We start from the raw sequence: 21,853 nt of genomic DNA, 5'->3' as shown, positions 1-21,853 counted from the left end.
ATTGGCAACTTGCAGATTCCCAAAATCCTCTACAACAAATGAGTCAGAAAGTGCACCCCATCTGCATCTCAGATGAAGGACTAAGACTCTCTAAATTCCATCTACAGAGAGAAGGAAGGACAGGTGCCAGGGAAGGCGGAGCTGTGTCTGTTTGCACATCATAGCCACTCTATCATAAAACTTAGAGAATTCACACCATCGCTCCACCCACATTTACACAAAAGGCCTCTGATTGACATCTCACTGGACAGTCAAGCAGTAGTGAGAACTGAATTCAAACACAGTGTGTATAGAGGGGTTCCTTTCTCATTTTAAGAAAGACGCAGACAGAAGTTCATAAGAACTTAACTCTCTTTACCTAATGGTTGATAATAATCTCTGTGCACATGAGGAATGTCCCCTGGTAGGATCCACAGAGTCCTTTTAGTACAGGCTTTGCTCAGTCCTTAGGTACAGATGGGGACTTGGCCATAAACCATCATTGAAGAGCTAGAGTCTCTGTCCCAGGACACAATTTGGCTAAGGAAAAGCAAAAAGGGTACCCCAGTACTTGCTAGCTGACTAAGCCACAGGAAGTGGGAATAACCCTCAGACAGGCTTGCTGCACACATCCCCGGATCCTCTACAAAGATGCCCAGCTGGCTTGGCTTCCTTCACCTTGTCCTCCTATCTCACAGCCACTACCTTGGGGCAAGCGTTTGCAAATTAAATATTGCCAATTACCTTGTTTCCTCTATAAGGAGTGAGCTTTTAAATCAGCTATTCAAAGGAAACCTGCAAATAATTGAATTACTGGGGACACTGCCTCGAACATCGTAGAAGCCCAATTAATAGTTCTTAATTGAATTGAACTAAACCAAGGAATTCCTTTCCTGTTCCAGTTCTTAAAGCAAGGTGGTGAAAGGACTTTCCACACTCCCCTGGGGCAGTTGGTGGAGAAGATTCAGGCATGTGAGTGGTTACTCTATGCAGTGGCATCAAGCCATCTACTGAACTGGTCTTGGGCCACATTCAAGGATAACTCAAGTCCTTCCCACCTGGGCTCTACAGGGATTCTTCATAGCACACACCCTGGTATACACCACTTCTTCTCATGATGATGCAAGAGGGTAACCAGGGTCTTCTGAGGCCCCAAAGCTTTGGAAACTCAGCCCAGGTGCTGTCAACACAGGAACCCAAAGGCATCTGATCACCTGGATTCGTGACCACAAGCTACTTTATCGGCTCAGGAAGTTTGCACGTATTCCTTCTTCTCCCTGGAGACCTGAGCTGGCCCAGGAGTTCTTCTCACATTGTAGAAAGATGAAGCTCACCCTGATTTCTCAACAGAGCCTGGCAGCCATCAGCTCAATGCTGGATGCCATCCATCTGCATGGTAGTAAGTGAGGCTGGTACTCTGAGAAAAGATCTTTGCTGTAATCCTGTCCTCGGTTTTTATAGTGTTTCTCCCTGGGGCTCATGCTCAGAACAGCTCCTACCTCTCCAGAAAAGCATCCCATTTTCCAGAATAAATATAAAATGTTCAGGAAAGTTTTATAGTTGAGGGCTGGAGGCAGCAGCAGGAGCCCCTGGATGGCTGTGAGTGAGGGTTGATGTCAGTTGGTGACACTTCCTGGGAAAGCCCCATGGATGATGCTTGTGATCAGCTGGCAGGTCCACTGGTCATCTTATGGGTTACTGAACACTCCCCTGCGTCTGAGTTTCAGACACACCCATCTTCTGCTGTGACAGCTTTATTGATTTAATGTTTAATCCAAAAGCATAGAACAAAATAAAAAATAAAAGTCTATAAAATAAAAGTAAATAAAAATAAAAGTCTATATTTGGTAGCTCTTAGGATACACTATAAGGACAAATTGTTCCTCTTTGTTGATAAAACAGAAGGGCCTCCAGGTAACTTAAAGTAGCCATCATACTTTCAACCTCTGTGAAAAGAGAACTTAAGGATGACAGGTAGCTGGTGTGAGCATGTCTCTTCCAATGGACTGCTTAGCGCCTTAGCTGCAGACACACACACACACACACACACACACACACACACACACACAAATCCTGCATGTCCCCGAGGATGGCCTCAGTAATTTGTTAGTTTCCCTGTCCTGACCTCCAGAAACAGTGAGTCCTGGGGCTTCTCTGGGTTTTGGAGGAATCAACAGCCTTGGCTCACAGCAGAGCCTTGTATGTGCCTGAGTGAGCATCTCCCTCAGGCTCATAGGTCATCTCCCAGGCAACACCTCATTTCCAACTCAGGGTCCAAGCTTCCTCATGCATGGTCTTGAGTTCATGAGATAACCTCAGTGCAGATGTGCATTCTGAGAGTCAAAGCTCTACAGAATGTGTGGGCTATTGCCTGCAGTTTCAGAGCTGCACCCCGTATAACAAGCAGTGTGTTCCGCAGTGGGAGAGGGCATGCCAGTGCATACATTGTGCTGCCCACTGAGGTAGAAGAGGAAAAATGCATACATGCCTATACTGTCTGGCTCAGTCTGCCACCATACAGTCTGTCCATACAGGCCCTGGGGACCTGCTCGTGTGAACACCAGCAAGAAAGGGGAAGTAGCATGCACCCTCCCTGTGGAGAAAGGAGACAGGATCTGGAGACGCAGGGGAGTGTTCATAAACAAACCCATATTGTCCAGAGCAAGCCACCACGTCTGGTTCTGTGGTAGACTTTTCTCTGTAGAAGCTAATATGTAAACATCATCTCTCTTCACCCACTGTTTACTAAAGTGCACAGCTGACTGGGGCTAATGCCCAAATAAGAGTCAGCCTTGAATTGAAGATCTCACTAACTTATATACACCTTAGGATTTTACATACGCTGTCATCTTTAAATCCTTTTAGGTCCTGGCCTCAGGTTACACTTTGAACTATTTAAACAGAGACAAGAGACTGCAAGTCTGGCTACTTGGGCAGATGGGGGGTTTACATAGCAAAGACATTGCCAGAAATATTTCTTAAGTCCGCCCACATTGATCTTTTTAAATATTTGTCACCCAGGGTTATCTTGCCCATCTGGCAGAATTACACTTTTCTGGCAGGCACAAACTCTCAGCCCTGAGCCTAGGGACCACACAGAGGCTGCCAGAAGGCGCTGCCCAGGAGGATCTTCCCTCACTCCTTACTCCCAGCTAGGTCTGGTCACTCAGTAGGGCAGCAACCTCTACCTCAGGCCTGAAACCCTCCCCCACAGGCTGTTTATATGGATCCTTCTTCTGTCAAGGTGCAGCGACATGTCTCCCTATCCCCCATTTTTGCCAATATTAAAAGCCCACTGGATGCTAAAATCATCAGCCCTGCTGTTGTTTTTCCCACACTGTTCCCGGAAGGCTTCACATGCACTCAGGGAAGACATGAGCTTGCTGACCTCTGAGTGCCAGGATTGTTCTCAGCTGGTGAAGAAAACACTGCTCAGGGAAGATTGTGGATCTCCAGCTGGAGACCTGAAGGTTGGCTACTGGCTGTCACTTTAACACTCCTGCTGATTCCTGGCTTCCATCATCCGCTTTGTAGCTGGTTCTCAGCTGATTGCTCCCAGCATCACTGCCTGCCACCTCTCTCTCATCACCTCACGTTGAAATGCACCTTCTAGCCAGACTGCTTCAGGTCTCAGACATCTCAGACTTGAGACAGGTGTCGCAGCCCTGAAGATGAACCTCCCGATGATGTGTGTGCCTGAGACATCACCTGGATGCTATCATCTACAAACTTCGACTCAGACCTAGCATAAGATAAGGCTTCATGGATTCTAAAGCCCTATGAGCCACGGGGAGCAGTGACTGTGGCAGAGACCAGCCAGTGAGACAGAAGCAACACTGGGGTTCACTGTTCTTTTGTTAATATGTGAAGACATCTTGAAAAAAAAAGTCCTGATTTTACTGCATTGGATTTGGCACTTGAAATAAGCCGGGCTTTGTCTAATGTGTACATGCCTTGATTACACAAGGCCCTGCTACAGGTGCATCGAATGTAGAGCCTGGCTTTCACAAAGCCTTGTTTTATTAAAACAAAAAGAGCAGAGTGTGGGTTTCTCTATCCACTAGGCAAATTCTGACAAAGGATCGTGGACTTGGGTTCTGAAGATGTCCAAAGTAATGTCACCAAAGCCCCTCAGTCTTTCCTCTGGAAAGATGACTCAGTCAGCAACTTCTTGCTGTGCATATAAGGACCTGATTACAGACCCCCCACACACACCCAAGCTGGGCACAGTGGCATGAACATGATCTAGAGCTGGAGAAGTGGAGACAGGAAGATTCCAGGGCTCACTAGCTATGCAGGCGAACAGAACCAGCAAGCTCCAGATTCAGTGAGAGACGCTGTCTCTAAAACTAAGGGGGAGAGAGATTAAAGAAAGCAGGTGACATGACTTTTAGCCTTTACACACATGCTCACATATGCATATGCACACGAACTCACACAGTTCAAAAGCTATGCACACACGCATATATACATGCACACACACAGACTCACATGAGTTCCAAATGCATGCACGCACACTTATGTACACAGACATGCACACATGCACATAAACTTGCACAAGTTCAAAATGCATGCATTCATACATAACACACACACACACACACACACACACACACACCCTTACTATTCTGGTTTAGTGAAAGGATTCTAAAACTATCAATTGACTAATGTTCCAGGAAATCACTGAGGCGGGTTCTAGAATTACAGCCCATTCCTGCTGAGAACATTGCTGACTTACCAGTGGCTTCAGTGACCATCTGTGCAGATTCTATCTCTCCTGATGCTCTTTCCTTGTGTCTCTGTATTACACAAAATCAATTGCTGGCCTGCTGGGCTGAGCTGTTCAATTAAGCTCACATCTCCTTCCAAAGCACAGTAGTGCTTGGTCAAAGCCATACTGACCTTCCTCTGCATGGCTTTTGATTAGGAAATAGGTCTCCCAGCCCCCAGTATGTCTGTTCTGTCTCCAGTGCTGAGGCAGCTGAGTGCTCCTCAGTCAGCAGAGCAGACCATGAGAACTTCACGGGTGCCAAACCCTCACACCAGATGAAATTAAGAGATAAATATGGGCTCCACTACCATTCTACAGTGGCTGCTAGAACTTCTGAATCAATGTTCATTGAGAGGGTGGGATGCAGCGGATAGAATTGAGGTGTTGGCAATTGCAGATTAAATGGCTGTAAGAGAGCAGAAGCTGTGCGGAGCAGCAGCCTCTTCTCCCAATACAAGATCTCATCCCTGCACCATTTCCCAGGTGGCCTCACACTTTGCTGACTTACGAGACCATTCTTCTCTTTCCCACTTAGAATTTGACCTCTCCGTGGCCCTCCCCTCTTCTCTTCTCCCTTGAGAGGGTCTAACTTCCAAGATTCTTTGATTCCACCTATGCCAGAGCCTTCTTGGCTTCAGGGCAAAGGGACTAGCCTGGAATCACACCACACAGACTTGTAGGGGGTCAGTAGACAGCATGTCCTCCTGGCCCCAACACCAGCCCCCTGGAATGGGTTGGAAACATTGCATCTGTGCTGGTCCTAAAGTTCTGGCAGGTGTGTTTGCCCACACAGCCTCAGCGGCATATGGGGGTCTCAGAATATGTCTCTTGTGAGGTCACTTCTGGCTGCCTGAACCCTGAGGGATAAGGTGATATTCCTTGCCATCAGCCCCAGACCCCACCAGGGTGGACAGTTACTTCATTCAAGGCATGGAATTTCCCAGAAGCACCTGGAGTTTACATCACACACCAATATTTTTGTTAGTAGAAATACTTATTGCACAAATGAATCTTACAGAAGGAAAGATTTGCCCATGTAAAAAAAAACCCTACTGAACCAGGAGTATGGGTTAGGACCAGATTCAGAGAAGGCAAAGGCCAACATGTTCATATGTCTTCTAAAGATGAGAAAGGAGCAGATGGTCCCCAGCCCCTGCTGCTTTGCCACTCCCTCTCCATCTCTACCCACACACCCACACATGCATACCCCGATGTCTATGAACACAGACACTGACACATATATGGTGATTTTATATATCTATATCTATATCTATATCTATATATATATATATATATATATATATATCTTCTGATTCTGGTAGGTCCTCAACCCTGACTACACTCAGACTACAGAGTTCTTTTTTCTATTTTGTAATATATAATGTATCATATTAATTATATAAATATATTTTATATGTTATAATAATTATATAAACCTACATTTATATTTATGCGCTCATAGGTCTGTGCACAGACCATACACATGCATAACATGTTCTCTCAAAACTTAAGAATGCAAAGAAAACCCTTGGCTGGCCTCCTCTTCCATGCATCAGTATGGCCACATTAGTGTAAGTATAAGCTTTTCCAACTCAAGGTCTGTAGGCAGACAGAATGGATTCCCCAATTAATATGCAGAGATAGCTTGATCAATACCAGTGGAGCAAAGTGGCCAAGAGGGGAAGAAACCAACCATTAGCCTAGATCTCCCTAAAAGGGCAGGACACAGGTGTTAGAACATGCTATTAACACGGGACACATGCTCCACAGAAGAGGCTCTTCTCTCCTAGGAGGGACTCAAATGTCCACTCCATCACCGGTTCCCAAAACAATGGCCTTGGGAACTAGACAAAGTGAGGCGAGTTCTGATCCTTGCCAAGATCTAGAGCCACTGGTGTGAACCACATTAACTTAGGATCAGGCAATTTGAGGGGACAGGTGGTGTGGCACCAAAAAGCTGTCTTTGTCAAGACATGGCCAAGGAGTTCAACAAACCCATGGGAACAGACTGGCCTTTCCCCTGTCCTCCTGCTGATGCCCCAGTGGAGGAGAATGATGCCTCCCTGGGTTTGTGTTTGGAGTTTACCACTTAACACTCCTAATTGTTTTAATTGAGGCATAGTTTCTGCACAATTAAGTTCTAATTTAAAGTGTGAAATTCAATAGGTTTTGGCAAGTGCATGCAACTGTTCGACCAATCCATTTCCCCTAAGTCACCCCTTCTCTGCAGCCCACCGCTCTCCTAGCCCTATTCCCAGGGAAGCCACTGATCTTTCTGCCTTTTCCAGAAGTCTGCGTAATTGGACTCACCACGCGGGCAGTCACTGTGTCTGAGTATTCTGTACACCGAGCCTCAGTCCACTGCTGTGTGCTGCCTCTACTCTTCAGATTGATGAACAGTAATCCCCAATGTGCAGCTTGCCACCAACCGTGGCCCTCATGTGGTTACTGCAGTAGTTTGAGTGATTTCCCACCACTGCTTGGTGGAGGTCTGTCCTTTCCTCCCTAATTACACCATGGGTGAGTGTGAGCCCATTCTAGGTACACACCCTTCTTCTCATCTGTAGGTCCTCCTGTGAACACCGGCATCCACCTGACCTCATAGCTCTATGTAATAAGCTTGAAATCATGCAAGATGAGTCTGCTCTTCATTTTGTGTCTTTAAAATCATTGTTTAAAACCTTTGCTTTCCTTTCTAAGTTTTAAGGAATGAAAACTGCAGAGATTTTTAACGGGGGTTCAGCAAATTTACAGATCAATTTTGGGAAAATTGGCCACTAGCAATATTCAGCTTTCTGTGACCTGAATATAGTATTTTTAAAACTTATTTAGGTCTTCCTTAATTCATCTAAGGAGCATTTCATAATTGCAAGGCATGAGTCTTATATATGTGTTGTCTGATGCCCCTTTGTGTTCATATTTAAAGAAATGGTTGAGCAGATACACTAGATGATTAATCCAAACATCTTTTTATTCTTTTAATTGAAATGTTTTTATTCTCTGGGAAATTTAATATCTAAAATTACCTTTAAACTGTGTATAGAATTCAAAATTACAGTTAAAATATAGATGTTGCAGTGTCTCATGATCGGGTTTAAATTCCTTATTAAATTTATTTGCCTGCTCTGTAGATATAGTGGGGTATTAAGAATAATCCATGATTAAAGAGTTTCACTCTTTGGTTCCAATATATGTAACTGTATCTCTTAATGTCTATATCATGTCTTATTATGGTGGCAGTTTGGGGTAGGGTTCAGGGGAAATCTATTTCACTAGTGAGTATCATAGTAGCTGTGTGATTTTACAGATTCTACTAATCATGCCTAGGAAGCTCTCTATTTCTAAGCCCATGAGAATTTGTTTTACTGGGGTCTTTTTTTTTTTTTCATGAATGGATATTGAATTTTGTCAAATGCCTTTTCTGCATCTATTAAGATAATCACACAGTATTCATTCATACTCCATCGTCAGTGTGAATGGCTATAATGGAATTTCAATCTGAGGCCATTCTTGCATTAATAGGATGAATTCAGTTGATCTGCCTAAACTGTTTTTTTGGAATGGGGCTGGATGCAGCTGGCCATTGTTTTGTGTACATGCTTCTGAGAACGGTTGTCTGTTTAATCTCTCTAGAGGCTTTAATGGTCATTTTGATGTCAGGATAATGTAAGGCTCATAAGCTGAGCTCTTGTTTGTTTGTTCTTGTTTTTCCCCTTCTCTTTGTGATGCGCGCGCGCGCGCGCGCACACACACACACACACACACACACACACACAAATTTTTAATTCCTGAAAACTTGAATATTTTTCTAGAGATATGTCAGCCTTTGATTTCTTCCACAATCTTCTCACAGTTTTAAAACAATACCCTTTGTACTTTGCAACTTCTTGCATTTATTAAGAATTTTTATGCCCCAGAAAATTGTTCATTCTCATGGTGCACTCACCCCCACTCACGGTGCCAAGCATCTGCATCTCTCAGCATTAAAATTATCCCTTAAAATTAGCCATGTCAGAAGTACGGACAGCTTGGGAACTGCCAAACACTACTCATGAGCACCAAGGACAGACCTTTGTCTGAAGAGCCGGCAGCTGAATGGTTCTCTGAATGCCATGGTTTCTCTTTTTGGATGCTCCATATTTGTTGATGCAATTATTGATATTATTAATCTGACAGGATAGTATCCACCTAGGAAGCAGGCCTCTGGGCATGCCTGGGAGAGATTATCTTGATTAGGTTAACTGATAGGGAAAGACTCAGGAGCTTGGGTCTTGGAGTGCACATAAAATGTTTCCTTTTCCACTAGCAATCTTCCTCTTCTTCTTTGTCCCAGCTGTGGATGCCACATGGCCACCTGTCTCAAGTTCTTGCCACCATGATGGACTGCACTCTGGAGTTGTGGGTCCTCAGCTTCTTTTGCCAGACCCTGTTTTGTCACAGCCACTGAACATTTAGCCAGTGCTGGGACTGAATATATATACCTTCTTGTTACATTTCCTGCCTCTGCAACCAAGCATCTAACACAAGAAACTTAAGAAAGGAAGGATTTGATTTGGCTTACAGTTCCAGGGAACACAGCTCACCATGGCAGTGGGAGTGTGTGGCTGGGACTCTTCACATCTCTACAGATCAGAAAGCAGAGGACAGGAAGTAAGCAGGCCTAGAAGACCTGCCTCCCAGCTTCTTCCAGCAAAGCTCCACCTCCTGAAAGTTCTACAAATCTCCCAAGACAATGCCTTGGCTGGGGTGCGTGAGTCTGTATGAGACATTCCACATTCAAACTATGATAATACATCAAAGTGAGTTCACAGAGTATCCCTGTCCCTCTCCAGACCCACGGCATCCAGGCCAGCCTCTCCTGATTATTTCTGACTGTTCTCTTTGGAGAAGCAAGGCCTCTGATGCCCACTTTACTTGCATACTTATTCACTCCTACTGAGCATGTGAACTGTTTTGGTGTTCTTGAAGTGTCCCATGTGAAAATGGAATTCTCCCAGCATTAAACTATAGTTCTTATCTTTGGCCTACTGCTTTCTTATATCCAAATTGTAAAGATTGTATCTTTTCTCTCCACTCTCAGTGCAGATGTGCCTCTTCCACGCAGTGATGCCTTTGTCACCATCTACAAGCCATCCTGTCACACTCAATACACAGGTTAGAGTTCCCTAATTTGAGTGTTGTCAGCCTTCATTGTCTATAGTTCACAGTAGTATGGATTTTGAAGGGAAAAATATTTACCATTTTTTGTTCTTCATTCCTGTGTGCACATGTATGGCATAGATGCATGTGAACAAGTGTATGCACACATGTGTGTGCATGTGTCTTAGTTAGGGTTTCACTGCTGTGAACAGACACCATGACTAAGGCAAGTCTTATAAAGGACAACATTTAATTGGGGCTGGCTTACAGATTCAGAGGTTCAGTCCACTATCATCAAGGCAGGAACATGGCAGCAACCAGGCAGCCATGGTGCAGAAGGAACTGAGAGTTCTGCATCTTCATCTGAAGGCTCCTAGCAGAATACTCACTTCCAGACAGCTAGAATGAGGGTCTTAAAGCCCATACCCACAGTGACACACCTACTCCAACAAGGCCACACCTACTCCAACAGGGCCACACCTTCTAATAGTGCCAAGGATATATAAACCATAACAGCATTCATGAAACAGCCAGAGATCCATGGTGGTTGCTTTCCTCTATTGCTCTTCCCAATATTTTTGAGGCAGGATCTCTCACTGACTTGACTGAACTATTTGCCAGCATCCTCCAGAGACCAGTCTGTGCCTGCCTCCTCAGTGCTGGGCTTACAGGTGCCCACCAATACAGGTGCCTTTTGACATGGGTTCTGGGGATCCAGTCTTGGGCTTCCCCAAGTCATCTCCTCAGATCCTTCTCTTCACTTTCTACAAAATATCCCATTTGGTGTCTGTCGTGGTTTAAATATGCTTAGCCCCAGGAGTGGCACTATTTGGAGGTGTGGCCTTGTTGGAGTAGGTGTGTCACTGTGGGCATGGGCTTTAAGACCCTCATCCTAGCTTCCTGGAAGTCAGTCTTCCACTAGCAGATGAAGATGTAGAACTCTCAGCTCCGCCTGCACCATGCCTGCCTAGATGCTGCCATGCTCCCTCCTTGATGATAATGGACTGACCTCTGAACCTGCACGCCAGCTCCAAATGTATGTTGTCTTTTATAAAATGTGCCTCAGTCATGGTGTCTGTTCACAGCAGTAAAACCATAAGACATTATCTCTTGACATTCTCTTCAGTCTAAATAGCTTGTGCTGGCTTTTTTTTTTTTTTTTTTTTTTTTTAATAATCAAAAGATGCCTCATGGCAAATTACCAAAAAATATCTATATTATCTTAAATTATATTTCCTTAAATCCGAAAGAATGTTTCACTGTAAAATTCTGAATGTAGCTTGTTCTCAAAACCAGGGGGAGTTTTGTGTGTGTGTGTGTGTGTGTGTGTGTGTGTGTGTGTGTGGTTTTGGGGTTGTTTTGTTTGTTTGTTTTGAGTTGGGTTGGGTTGAGTTGGCTTTTGTGCTTTGTAAATGCTGTACCCCTTGTTCCTGCTGGATTTCTGTCAGAGATCAGCTGTTAATTGTATCCAGGTCACCAGGAAAGGAGCAAGCCATTCTTCTCTGCTGGCTGTTGACATTTGCTTGTTACATGTAGTTTCCAGCAGGTTAGTAATGATGTGCAGCCTGGCTACTTTATTTTCTTGTGGTCTACTTAGTGTCTTTCTGGTTTACATCAGCCTCCTAATATTTACACATTAAATCTTCAAACATTTCTCACTCCCAGACTCTCCTCTCTTTCCTCCTGACAATCCAATTACGTGAATATTGAGCTGTTTCATAGACTCCAGCAAACCATTTAGACTTTGTGTTTTTTAAAAGATTTTAAAAACGGGGCTAGAGAGATAGTTTAGTGGGTAGACATACTTGCTGATAAACCTGATAACAGGAGTCCAATTCTCAGCACCCACATGGTAGAAGGAGAGAAGCAGCTTCTGCAAGCTCTCTGACCTCCACCAGTGTGCTGTTGCATGACATTCCCAGCAAATAAATGTGTAAGTTCTAAAAATAAATTAAAGAAACACCTTAATTTTTCTGTATTTCTCTTCATGATTTCCATTAATATCAAGTTCTATTGCACCTGTTTTATGAGTTTTTTTACTCAAAACTAAATTGTTTGGCCTGCTACAAAAGCTTGGAGACCTGGGTTTGATTCCCAAAACCCACAGTAGACAGAAAACCAATTCCCACCAGCCGCCCTCTGACCCATGAACACCATGGCACATCCATGCACACACACATACACAGACACACATGCACACACAAAGGGAGAAAGATGCACATACACACAGGCAACAGAAAGAGAGAGAGAGAGGGAGAGAGGGAGGGAGACAGAGAGAGAGAGAGAAAGAGAGAGAGAGAGAGAGAGAGAGAGAGAGAGAGAGAGAGGCATTTAAAGAAAACTAAATTGTTGAATTCATGAATTTTCATTCTTTGTGGTTTCTATTTCTCTACTGAGGCTTTTTAATTCTCTTTGTTAATTAAAATAAGAGTTCTGTTAATTAAAATAAGATTTAAAACTCAGGAGGGACAAAGTGGAAGGACACACTGCTACAATTTGAATGTGAAATTCCCCTTCCCCTTCAGGCTCCTAATTTGGACACCTGACTGCTGGCACCATTTGGGAAGGTAGAGCACAGCTAGACACTTAGCTTTGGTCTCAGTGATACAAGAGTTTGCTGCACATGTTTAGGGTCACTCAAAGAAGTGGGTAAACACCATCAGGGCTCCCTTCTCTGCTTTCAACAATTCTCTGCAGTGTGTGAGGTTCCACAGCCTGGCTTGTCTGTTTTCCAGGCCAGCAGAGTGTAGGTTCCCGCATCTCTTGTGTTGTCCGTTTCATACCGTGTGACTGCAGAGAGTCCAGAGGTAGCCTCAGGGCAGCACTGGCTTAGATAACAACACCTTGTGCTCAGTTCAGAATTTGTAGTGATTTCTTGAAAGACTTTGTTATCTATAGACCCCGAGTCCCTCATGAAAGATCGGAAGCCTTCTGTGCTTTTGAAAAGTGGTGTCATTCTGCATAGAACCCTCAACTGAGGATATTTTGTTCCTGTGAATAAAAATTTCTGTTCATTTTCCCCGGCACTCACACTGCTGAAACAAAGCAAGTGTCAGTCTGTTTTGTTTCTCTTGCACAATTACAGAACATTCATCGATACATCTCTTACATAAGATGCGCCCAGGTTTCTTCCCTATAGCAATTTGATTGATGTGTTGGCCTGGCATGGTTTCTTTCTTTCCTTTCCAGTAGAGATTTGTTCAATTTCCATTCGTGGGGCTTAGCAGATTTGAGCATTTTTTTTTCAGCTATCATTTCTTCAAATATTTTTCCTCATCACCTTCTTACTTGTCCTTTCAAACCCTTTGCTATTCTCTCACACATCCTGATGCTGTTTCTCTTTGAGACTCATTACATTTCATTTATCTGGTTACATGATTACCCCTTAGTGTCCACGGGGCTTCTCTATGCACAGGTAATCACACCCTCATGCACACCATCTCTAGAATACGCACAACACCTAGGACAATTTGAGTGCTATGTGAACAATTGTCATACTCAGCTCAACATATTTTATAACGTTTTAAAATATCAGGGATTGAACTTAGGGCCTCATCAAGCAGGCAAGTGCTTCCCCACTGGGCATCCCATACCCGTTTTCTCTACTTTTATTTTGAGCTGGAGGTCCTGTTAAGTTGCTCAGGTCTCCCAAGACTACCTTCCTGAATACCTGGGATTACAGGCCCCTGTCACCACATTCACTAAAATATATTTTTAGCCATGGTGGGTTAAATCTGTGTGTACGGAACCCACAGCTGCATTCTCAGATCCACGTTAATTTTACCTGACTCTGTGTCTTTGTCTCTCTCTCTGCCTGTGCCTCTCTCAGAAGCTGTGAAGGGGTGGAGGGGGTATATTTGTCTGTTTTATCTAAAATGTGTCACTCATATCTGAACATTTCATGCTCCCTGTGCTGTTGGACATTAGTAGCCAAGTCCCATTGCGTGAGTAGCTTTTATTTCATTACCTATTTGACTCACTGAGATTTTACTGGATGCCAAGCACCGGAAGGCACGGTGTCTCACTTACTCACATGGGATCAGGCATGATCATCTGGGGTCTGTCTGCAGGCTTTCAGAGGACAGTCCTCAGCTGACTGGCGTTACCTTAATCCAGCTGCTTAGGGTGCATCTTCTGAGGACTCATCCTTGTAGCTCATGTCTCACAGGTCTTTCTGAGAATGCTGCTGGAAATATAAAATCCAGAATGCCTGTTGTCCTGTTTCCTAGTGCCTTTTGTTTTCATCCGTGGAGATCTTCACGAACTAATACTGAAGTTGATCGCAGTGGGACTTGCAGACCACTGAAGCCTGTGGGGGCGTCATCATGGCAACGGTCTGAGGGTCTTGGCCTCTAAAGCTATGGGCTCTGTTTTGGAGTTGGAAAGTTTGCTATTTAAGATTCACCTTTCTGCACAGCAGCCTGGAAGCTCCTCCATCGAGCTGTGTGATTGCGTGACTAACCTTGTTTGTTTCCATCCTTTCACATGTTACTCTGTCCCTCTGCTGTCTCTTGCTTCTGGTTGGAAACTGCTGTTTTCAGCATCATATTCCGTTTTCATCCTTCAAGGTAGGAGGCTCCTGACTAAAGCAGCATCCCTAAACAGAAGCTTTAACAATAGAATGGAGCAGCGGTTCTGGATACTTTCCCGCACCAGCAGGACTGAGCAGCGTGGCAAAGCCATGACGACGCAGGGGGCTCAGCTGTCACTATTGGCAAATGGAGGTTCAAATGGGAAACATTCAGAGGCTGCAAAAGACCCCACCGTTGTGGATGGAGATGGCTCTGTAATCACGAACTCATGGTGTTAGAGACCTGGATATAGTTTTAGATAGAAAGGCAGATAGGCAGACAGGCAGAGTTCTTTCCTGGTCTGTTTGATGAGAGGGCTGGAGTCCATGATGTTCAGTTAGCTATGAGCCCATGAGGTGGATAGATCTTAATTTCCTAGAATTGTTTTGTGGAAGGGCATTTAAAAAATGTCTAGTTCTTGACAAATTTATCATGACACAGATTTTTGATGCAAAAATGGATGAATAGTTAGGTAGATAGAGATAGATAGATAGATAGATAGATGATAGATAGATGATAGATAGATGATAGATGATAGATAACAGATAGATAGATGATGGATAGATAATAGATAGGTAGATATAGATAGATGATAGATAGATGATAGATGATAGATAATAGATAGATAGATGATAGATAGATAATAGATAGATAGATGATAGATAGATGATAGATAGATAGATAGATAGATAATAGATAGATGATAGATAGATAATAGATAGATGATAGATAGATAATAGATAGATGATAGATAGATAATAGATAGATAGATAGACAGACAGACAGACAGAATCAGAAAGTATCAGAAGAAGGCTGAGGATGTGGCTTACTTGATACATCACTTTCCCTGCATGCATGAGGGCATATGTTCAATTCCCAACACCACATACATGCAGCATGTGTCCTGTGCCAATAATCCTAGCACTTAAGAGATAGAGGAAGGAGGATCAGGAAGTTGAAATGACCCTCAATTACTTAACAAATTAGAGGCTAGCCTGAGCTACATAAGACCGTGTCTGAAAAAGAAAAATAAAGAGAGCACATCAAACAACACAGAAAGCAGTGGACATGGTAATGCATGCCTTTAATTCCAGCACTCAGGAGACAGAGGCAGGCAGATCTCTGTAAGTTCGAGACCAACCTGGTCTACTTAGTGAGTTCCAGGACAGCCGGAAAGATATCAAGAGACTCTGTCAAAAAACCAAAACCCATGAAGAGCATATTAATACCCCAGTTTCTCTGACCTCACCTTCCTCCATGTTACTAGTCTCATTCCTTCTCCCATGCTCCCCCCTGCTTTCATATCTGCATATAAATGATTTTATGTATCTGTGTACATTTTAAGATCTACAATGGAAAAGAGCTTACAATGTTTGTCTTTTTGAGTCTGGCATATTTCACTTAATGTGATGATTAGTTTCCCAGCAGATGACATGATTTCCTTCTTGGTGACTGAACAAAACAACACTGTGTCTATGCACCGCCTTCTCTTTATCCATGCATCTGTTGATGGGCACCAAGAGTGACTCTGTAGCCTAGCTATTGTGAGCAGCCCTGAAATAAACAGGGATGTGCAGTATTCCTGTGATATTCAGCTCTTACTTTCTGAATACTGGGTTCCCGTGTGATGGTTTGAATGAGAATGCCTGCTCCCAGTGTCTCAGGCATTTGAACCCTTAGTTGGTGATGTGATTTACCTGTGTTTGGGAAGTGTGGTCTTGCTGGAGAAAGTCTGGCATTTGAAGGTAAACTCTGACATTTCTAAGCCTGTTGCTATTCCCAGGGCATTTTCTTTGCTTCCTGCTTGCTGTTTAAGATGAGAGCTTTTGTCTTGCTTCTCCTCAAGCCAACATGCCTGCCTACTGCCATGCTTCCCCACGATGATGGTGATGGGTTTTTCTCCCTTTGGAAGCTAAGCCCAAATAAACCCTTCTGTAGGTTGCCTCGGTCATGGTGTCCTAATGTAGCATTACATAAGTTACTACAACTGAAAATGTAGGAAGCTTTACGAGTGACTAATTCATTACTAGGGCAGAGGAGAAGAAGACTATACATGACATTTTTGTGGAAAAAAATAAGATAAGAATATTGAAATTGGTGAATCTGAGTAGAATTATGTACTATTCCTGAGAAGGCTTTTGTAAACTTAAAATTATTCCTTCAAAATAAAAAACCTAAATATGAATAGACAATTAATATGAAGTGCTAGAAACTAAGAATACCAGAAGTAAAGTCAACTTGATGTCCTGGGATTGGGCTAGTTTGTTATGGCTGGCTTCTGCCATTCATTTGTCAGGGACACTTTGACTCCTCCCAAAACTGTCTCTCAATCCTCACAATTCCCAAGCCAGGGACCTCTGTTGTGACAGCTAGACATAGGATTTGATAAGCAAATCCTCTTCGTAGACCCTCTGCCAGGTGAGACCAGTGAAGATCAATCCTAAGAGAGCCCTGCTCCCACAGAGACCGTCTGTAGAACTTGGTACCTCCAGCTCTCAGAAGATGCTGAAAGGTTTCTGTGTTTTCTAGAGCTCTTCATGAAGACAGCTTCCTCCTGAATTTCTCATCCCTTCTCTTAAAATTCTTATCTTTTCACAGCTGGTGATGCACCTCCGTGGTGTTAAAGAGTGGCCTGTTATTCAAAGCCCTTCAGTTGTACCTGTCTTTGGTTCCAATCCTATTTAAGTAAGACTGTCTTTATCAATTGCCAAATGACCTATGAACACCGATCTTTGATATTTTCAAACTCCAGTAGAACATGATGAAAATGATAAGATCTATGAAGAGCCAGGCCTTTTATCCACAAAGTCAGACGTGGAAGTAAGTGATCACGCATGGAAAGGACAGAACATTCTGGCATGGTTATCTGTGTACAAGGATAGACAACCTATCTGGCTTCAAGGCAGAAGATCATCCCAGGAACTTGAGAAGCCCAGAAGGTCTTAGGTGATAGCAGAGACTGGAAAAAGCAAACCTGTCATAAATCTCTGGAGAAAAACTGATATTTCTGGACAGAACGGGGAATGTGAGTGAAAGGAAGGTGATCAAATAGGTCAGAGTGTGAGAAAGCCCACTGCCAATACACAGATGCACAGAACTCATGCTTTGGCTTTGGGAAAGCCAACAGGGAGCAAGACACAAACAGCCCATGACTCAGTGGAACAGGGCCTAGTGACATACACCTATAATCTTGGCACTTAGAAGGCAGAGGGTTGCAAGTTCAATGCTAGTCTGGGCCACACAGAAAGACACTATATTGAAAATCAAAGAAAAAAGAGAAGGAACAAAGAAAAAGGGAGAAAGAAATGGAGAGGAAGGAATGGAGAAAAAGATAGAGGGAGAAAGGAGGGAAAGAAAAAGATAGAAGGGAAGGAGGAGGCCTTTATTCCACACTGGCCAGAGCCTGAGCATAGAAGCCTCAAAGCCCACTGCCACAGTGACATACTTCTTTCAACAAAACCACACGTGGTACTCCAATAAGGCCACACCACCTAAGAGTGCTGCTCCCTGAGCCAAGCATATTCAAACCATCACAGTATCACAACACAGTTCCATAGAAAAAGTTCCAACTCCACCAAACTACCACACGTTTCCTGAATGCAGGACAACCATCTTAAAATCATTTGAGAGACCAACAACTCTTAGGTGAGGTCTCTTGTGGGCTCACAGAGATGTCAATCAACATATGCCTGTCACAAGGAGGCCTTGTAGGTAAAGAGCCAAGATCTCAAGGCCACTGGGCTTCTTATAGAGGGTTAAGTTATGCTGCGAGCATCAAGCACATACACCCCAGCCTGCTGCCCACCAGGGACAGCAGCATTCTTAAAGCCATCTCTACAGCAAGGGCAGCAGTTTAGTGTAAGAGAGTAATATATATCCAGGATAAAAAAGGAGGGACATCATAGGGTCACATGTGGGTTAGAAAACTCTTCTACTTGAGCATCTTTGGAGTTACTCCAGTTGTGGTGAGACAGCCACTAGGCAAGAATTGCCTCTTTTCATCTACAGACAAATTACTGTCCAGAAAAGGACACATTTGCAGAATAGTCGACTGATTATATCTGCCAATACAGAGTAATCCGCCCTTAATAATTCTGCATTACTAGGTCTGTCAGACGATCCTAAGCCAGAAGGCTGAAGATCGGATGCTCCAAAGTCTTGTAGTATAGGGACTGTCCAGATGTTCATTGGTCTCTATAAATTGGCTAAGTTTTAGAAACTATGCTTTGTGCTTCCCATAATTTCAGTTAATTCAGTCAGTCTGGATTTCTGATGGGGTTGAAGAATTATAGTCTCACAGCCAATCCTGGCTATTTACTTTGAGAGAAAAATTTTGAGAGGATGGTTTTCAGCTGACATTCATTCTAAAGCCAAGAAAAAAGCCAGGTTCAGAACTAAGTCTTTTAGTTAGGAGAGATGACAGAGGTTCTGGTTAGTCAACAAAATGATGGACTGGGTATTAGGTCTATCTTGTACCTTATTGATACAAATTGGTATAGTTATGCTCTAATTGTATTTTGAGAGAAAAGTTTTATTTTAACGGGAAGAGTGATATGTAGGAGGAGCTAAGATGGGAGGAGTAAGGAGAGGAAAAGGAGGAGTAAGGAGAGGAGGAGGAGAAGGAAGAGGAGGAGCTAGGTGATGAGAGGGGGGACATGGAGGCAGATGTTCGTGTGTCACTGCCAGTCAAAGATAGTTTGTATATCTAGGTTGGGTATTGGGTTACACTTCTGATTGTATGGGCATCCTGTTATTGAGCATTACCAAACTTATAAAGCCTTTGATTAACATTTTTTTTAAAGTTACTAATAAAAAAAGAAGTCAGAAAATATAAAAAGAAAAAAAAAGAAGAAAAGTAAAATGTAGGTCAACTAAAAAACAAGAATTGCGTCACCTTCAAATACAGATAACTTGTATTCTTATGAATTTGATTTCCTTATTGATCTACCTAAGAGGTCAAGAACCATACTACGCAAGAGGGAAAACAATGGACATTCTTGTACCATGCCTGCCTGGATACTGCCACGATCCTGCCTTGATGATAATGGACGGAACCTCTGAACCTATAAGCCAGTCCCAATTAAATATTGTCTTTATTTAAAAAAAGAAAAGAAAAGTAAAACAAGAACTCTTCTAACCAGGCCAGCACATTTGCTGTGGATCAAGGTCTTGCCAAAGAGAGTTGACATGAGCTTTGCTTATATAATCTTGTGGACACTTCTATCCCTAAGGCTAAGCCCTGGCCAGCAGTCAGCCTCTTCAAGAAAACCAGTAGCTGCCAATACATCAGGAAATGCCAGAGTTTCTCATAGATTAAGAGAACACCAGCTGAGCTGTGGTGGTGAACACCTTTAATCACAGCAGTTGGGAGGCAGAGACAGATGAATCTGTGAGTGAGTTTGAGACCAGCCTAGTCTGCAGAGCAAGATCCAGGAGAGCCAGGGCTAGGCAGAGAAACCCTGTCTCTCAAAAAGCAGAGACAGAGAAAAAGAGGGGGAGGGAGGGAAAAGAAAGAGAGAGAGAGAGAGAGAGAGAGAGAGAGAGAGAGAGAGAGACAGAGAGACAGAGAGACACCAGAGCCAGAGTGTGGCCTCTGAAAAAGGCCACACAAGACTTGAGCATCATAGTATCAGGCAGAAATCTGGGTATTCCATAGCTAACAATACAGACATCACTGTCTAGAGGTAATACTACAACCATCCGTGTGTGTGTGTGTGTGTGTGTGTGTGTGTGTGTGTGTGTCTATACACACACACACAAAACAAGACTTACTTATAATGTATGTCTTATGTGTAATACACATAATGTATGTCTTATATGTATTACTTATAATGTATGTCTTATGTGTAATACACATTTGCATGTAATATGCATATTTATATGTATATCTTGTGCTTATGAATATGACACACATATACATTTCAACCTGTTTATGTAAATGCACGAGATGTAGAGGTGTATTTATGTGTTCACAATATATACAAACAAAGGTGCACGCCATCTGATCCCCTTTGGCACATTTTAAACTAATTGTTTCTCCATCCCAAACTCCTCATGACACAGTATAAAAAACTTGACAGTTTTGCCAAAAGCCCCTCCAGGTTCCTGGACTACAGGAAGAGGAATGAGAGGTACCTTCCAGCTACTGAACTTGCAGGGAACAGTTGACAGTATTTTTGTCTCTCCCAGATTTATGGTGCTTTAATGAGAGAACCAGCAGCAGAGAGGGTCATTATCCCCTTTTACAGCCAGAGGAAGGGCTCCGCTGCAGCTTAAGTTCATCCAAACAAACTGATTGGAACAATTTACATGATGACTCCAGCACTGGGCTTTGTAAATCCCCTCTTTCAGCCTGGGTGGATTCAGAGAACAATCTACATTTAGTATTATTTTTCTCCTAGATGATAAATGATCCTATACTGTCCTTGGCCCCCTCTAGTAGCCCAGAAGAATACTGGACATCACAGTGGAACTTAGCAGCCCACTCCTGGACCTTCAGTGTGGACCACAGCCGCCCCCTGCAGCAGTGACTCAGCTTCATAAATATTTAACACTTCAGCTGTTTTCCTTAAAACAAAAATTGACCCTTATTCAAAGTAATCTACAAACGATCAGTGCTTGCCCTGCTTCAGGAAATCTCTATCTGACTTATCTGTACCATAATTAAACATTTATGTATTTTATTCATGTCTCTCATTGTTAGGTCTGACTTATGGGTTTCTGCATTTAGTTCTGTACTGGAGAAATAAATGCTTTCCTTTTGAAAAAGAGTAATCTGTGAATTAGACTAGTTCCAAGAATGGTGTTCTGCCCCTTTAAGATTCCTTCTCCAAAGGGTCTTTTCAAAGAAGTAAAAGTTATTTGGGGAAATGTACTTGACCTTACTTGACCTCCGTTGACCTCATTTGCAGACTTCTACATCCCAGAGTTTATTTCACTAACCATGCCCTAGTGGATGCTGTGTGGCTCCTTTGTTTTCTTTTGTTTTCATTAGCATTTACTTCTTAATGTAATTAGCATTGCTGTATCAGATCTTTTCCCTCTTTTCTGCTAATACCCAAGCATGGCGATATCCTCAGTGGGATAGGTACAAGCTGATGGAAGTACTACCAGGAGGGGTGAGGTTGGAGAGGAGGGGGGTTGGAGCTCAGTACTGGGCATGGGGACTGGGTCATCTTCTCAGAGCAGCTATAGTCTGACTAGGACTTTATCACACTCCATACCTAGGAGGTGGAACAGCATCTAGAGTGCTCAGCAATTTGTCTTGCCTTCTGAAATGGAAGCTTTTCATTCCCAAGGTTTGGCCTGGCCTATTCAAGGTGGCTTCTCACCCCTCCTTGTCCGTTATGTGGATCCTGCACAGTGAGTCTCTGTGGAATTCTTTGTGAAGCTT

The sequence above is a fragment of the Arvicanthis niloticus genome, chromosome 1 (genome assembly GCF_011762505.2).
Source record: "Arvicanthis niloticus isolate mArvNil1 chromosome 1, mArvNil1.pat.X, whole genome shotgun sequence".
NCBI classification, from domain to species: Eukaryota; Metazoa; Chordata; class Mammalia; order Rodentia; family Muridae; genus Arvicanthis; species Arvicanthis niloticus.
Note: the sequence above shows the minus strand (reverse complement) of the source record.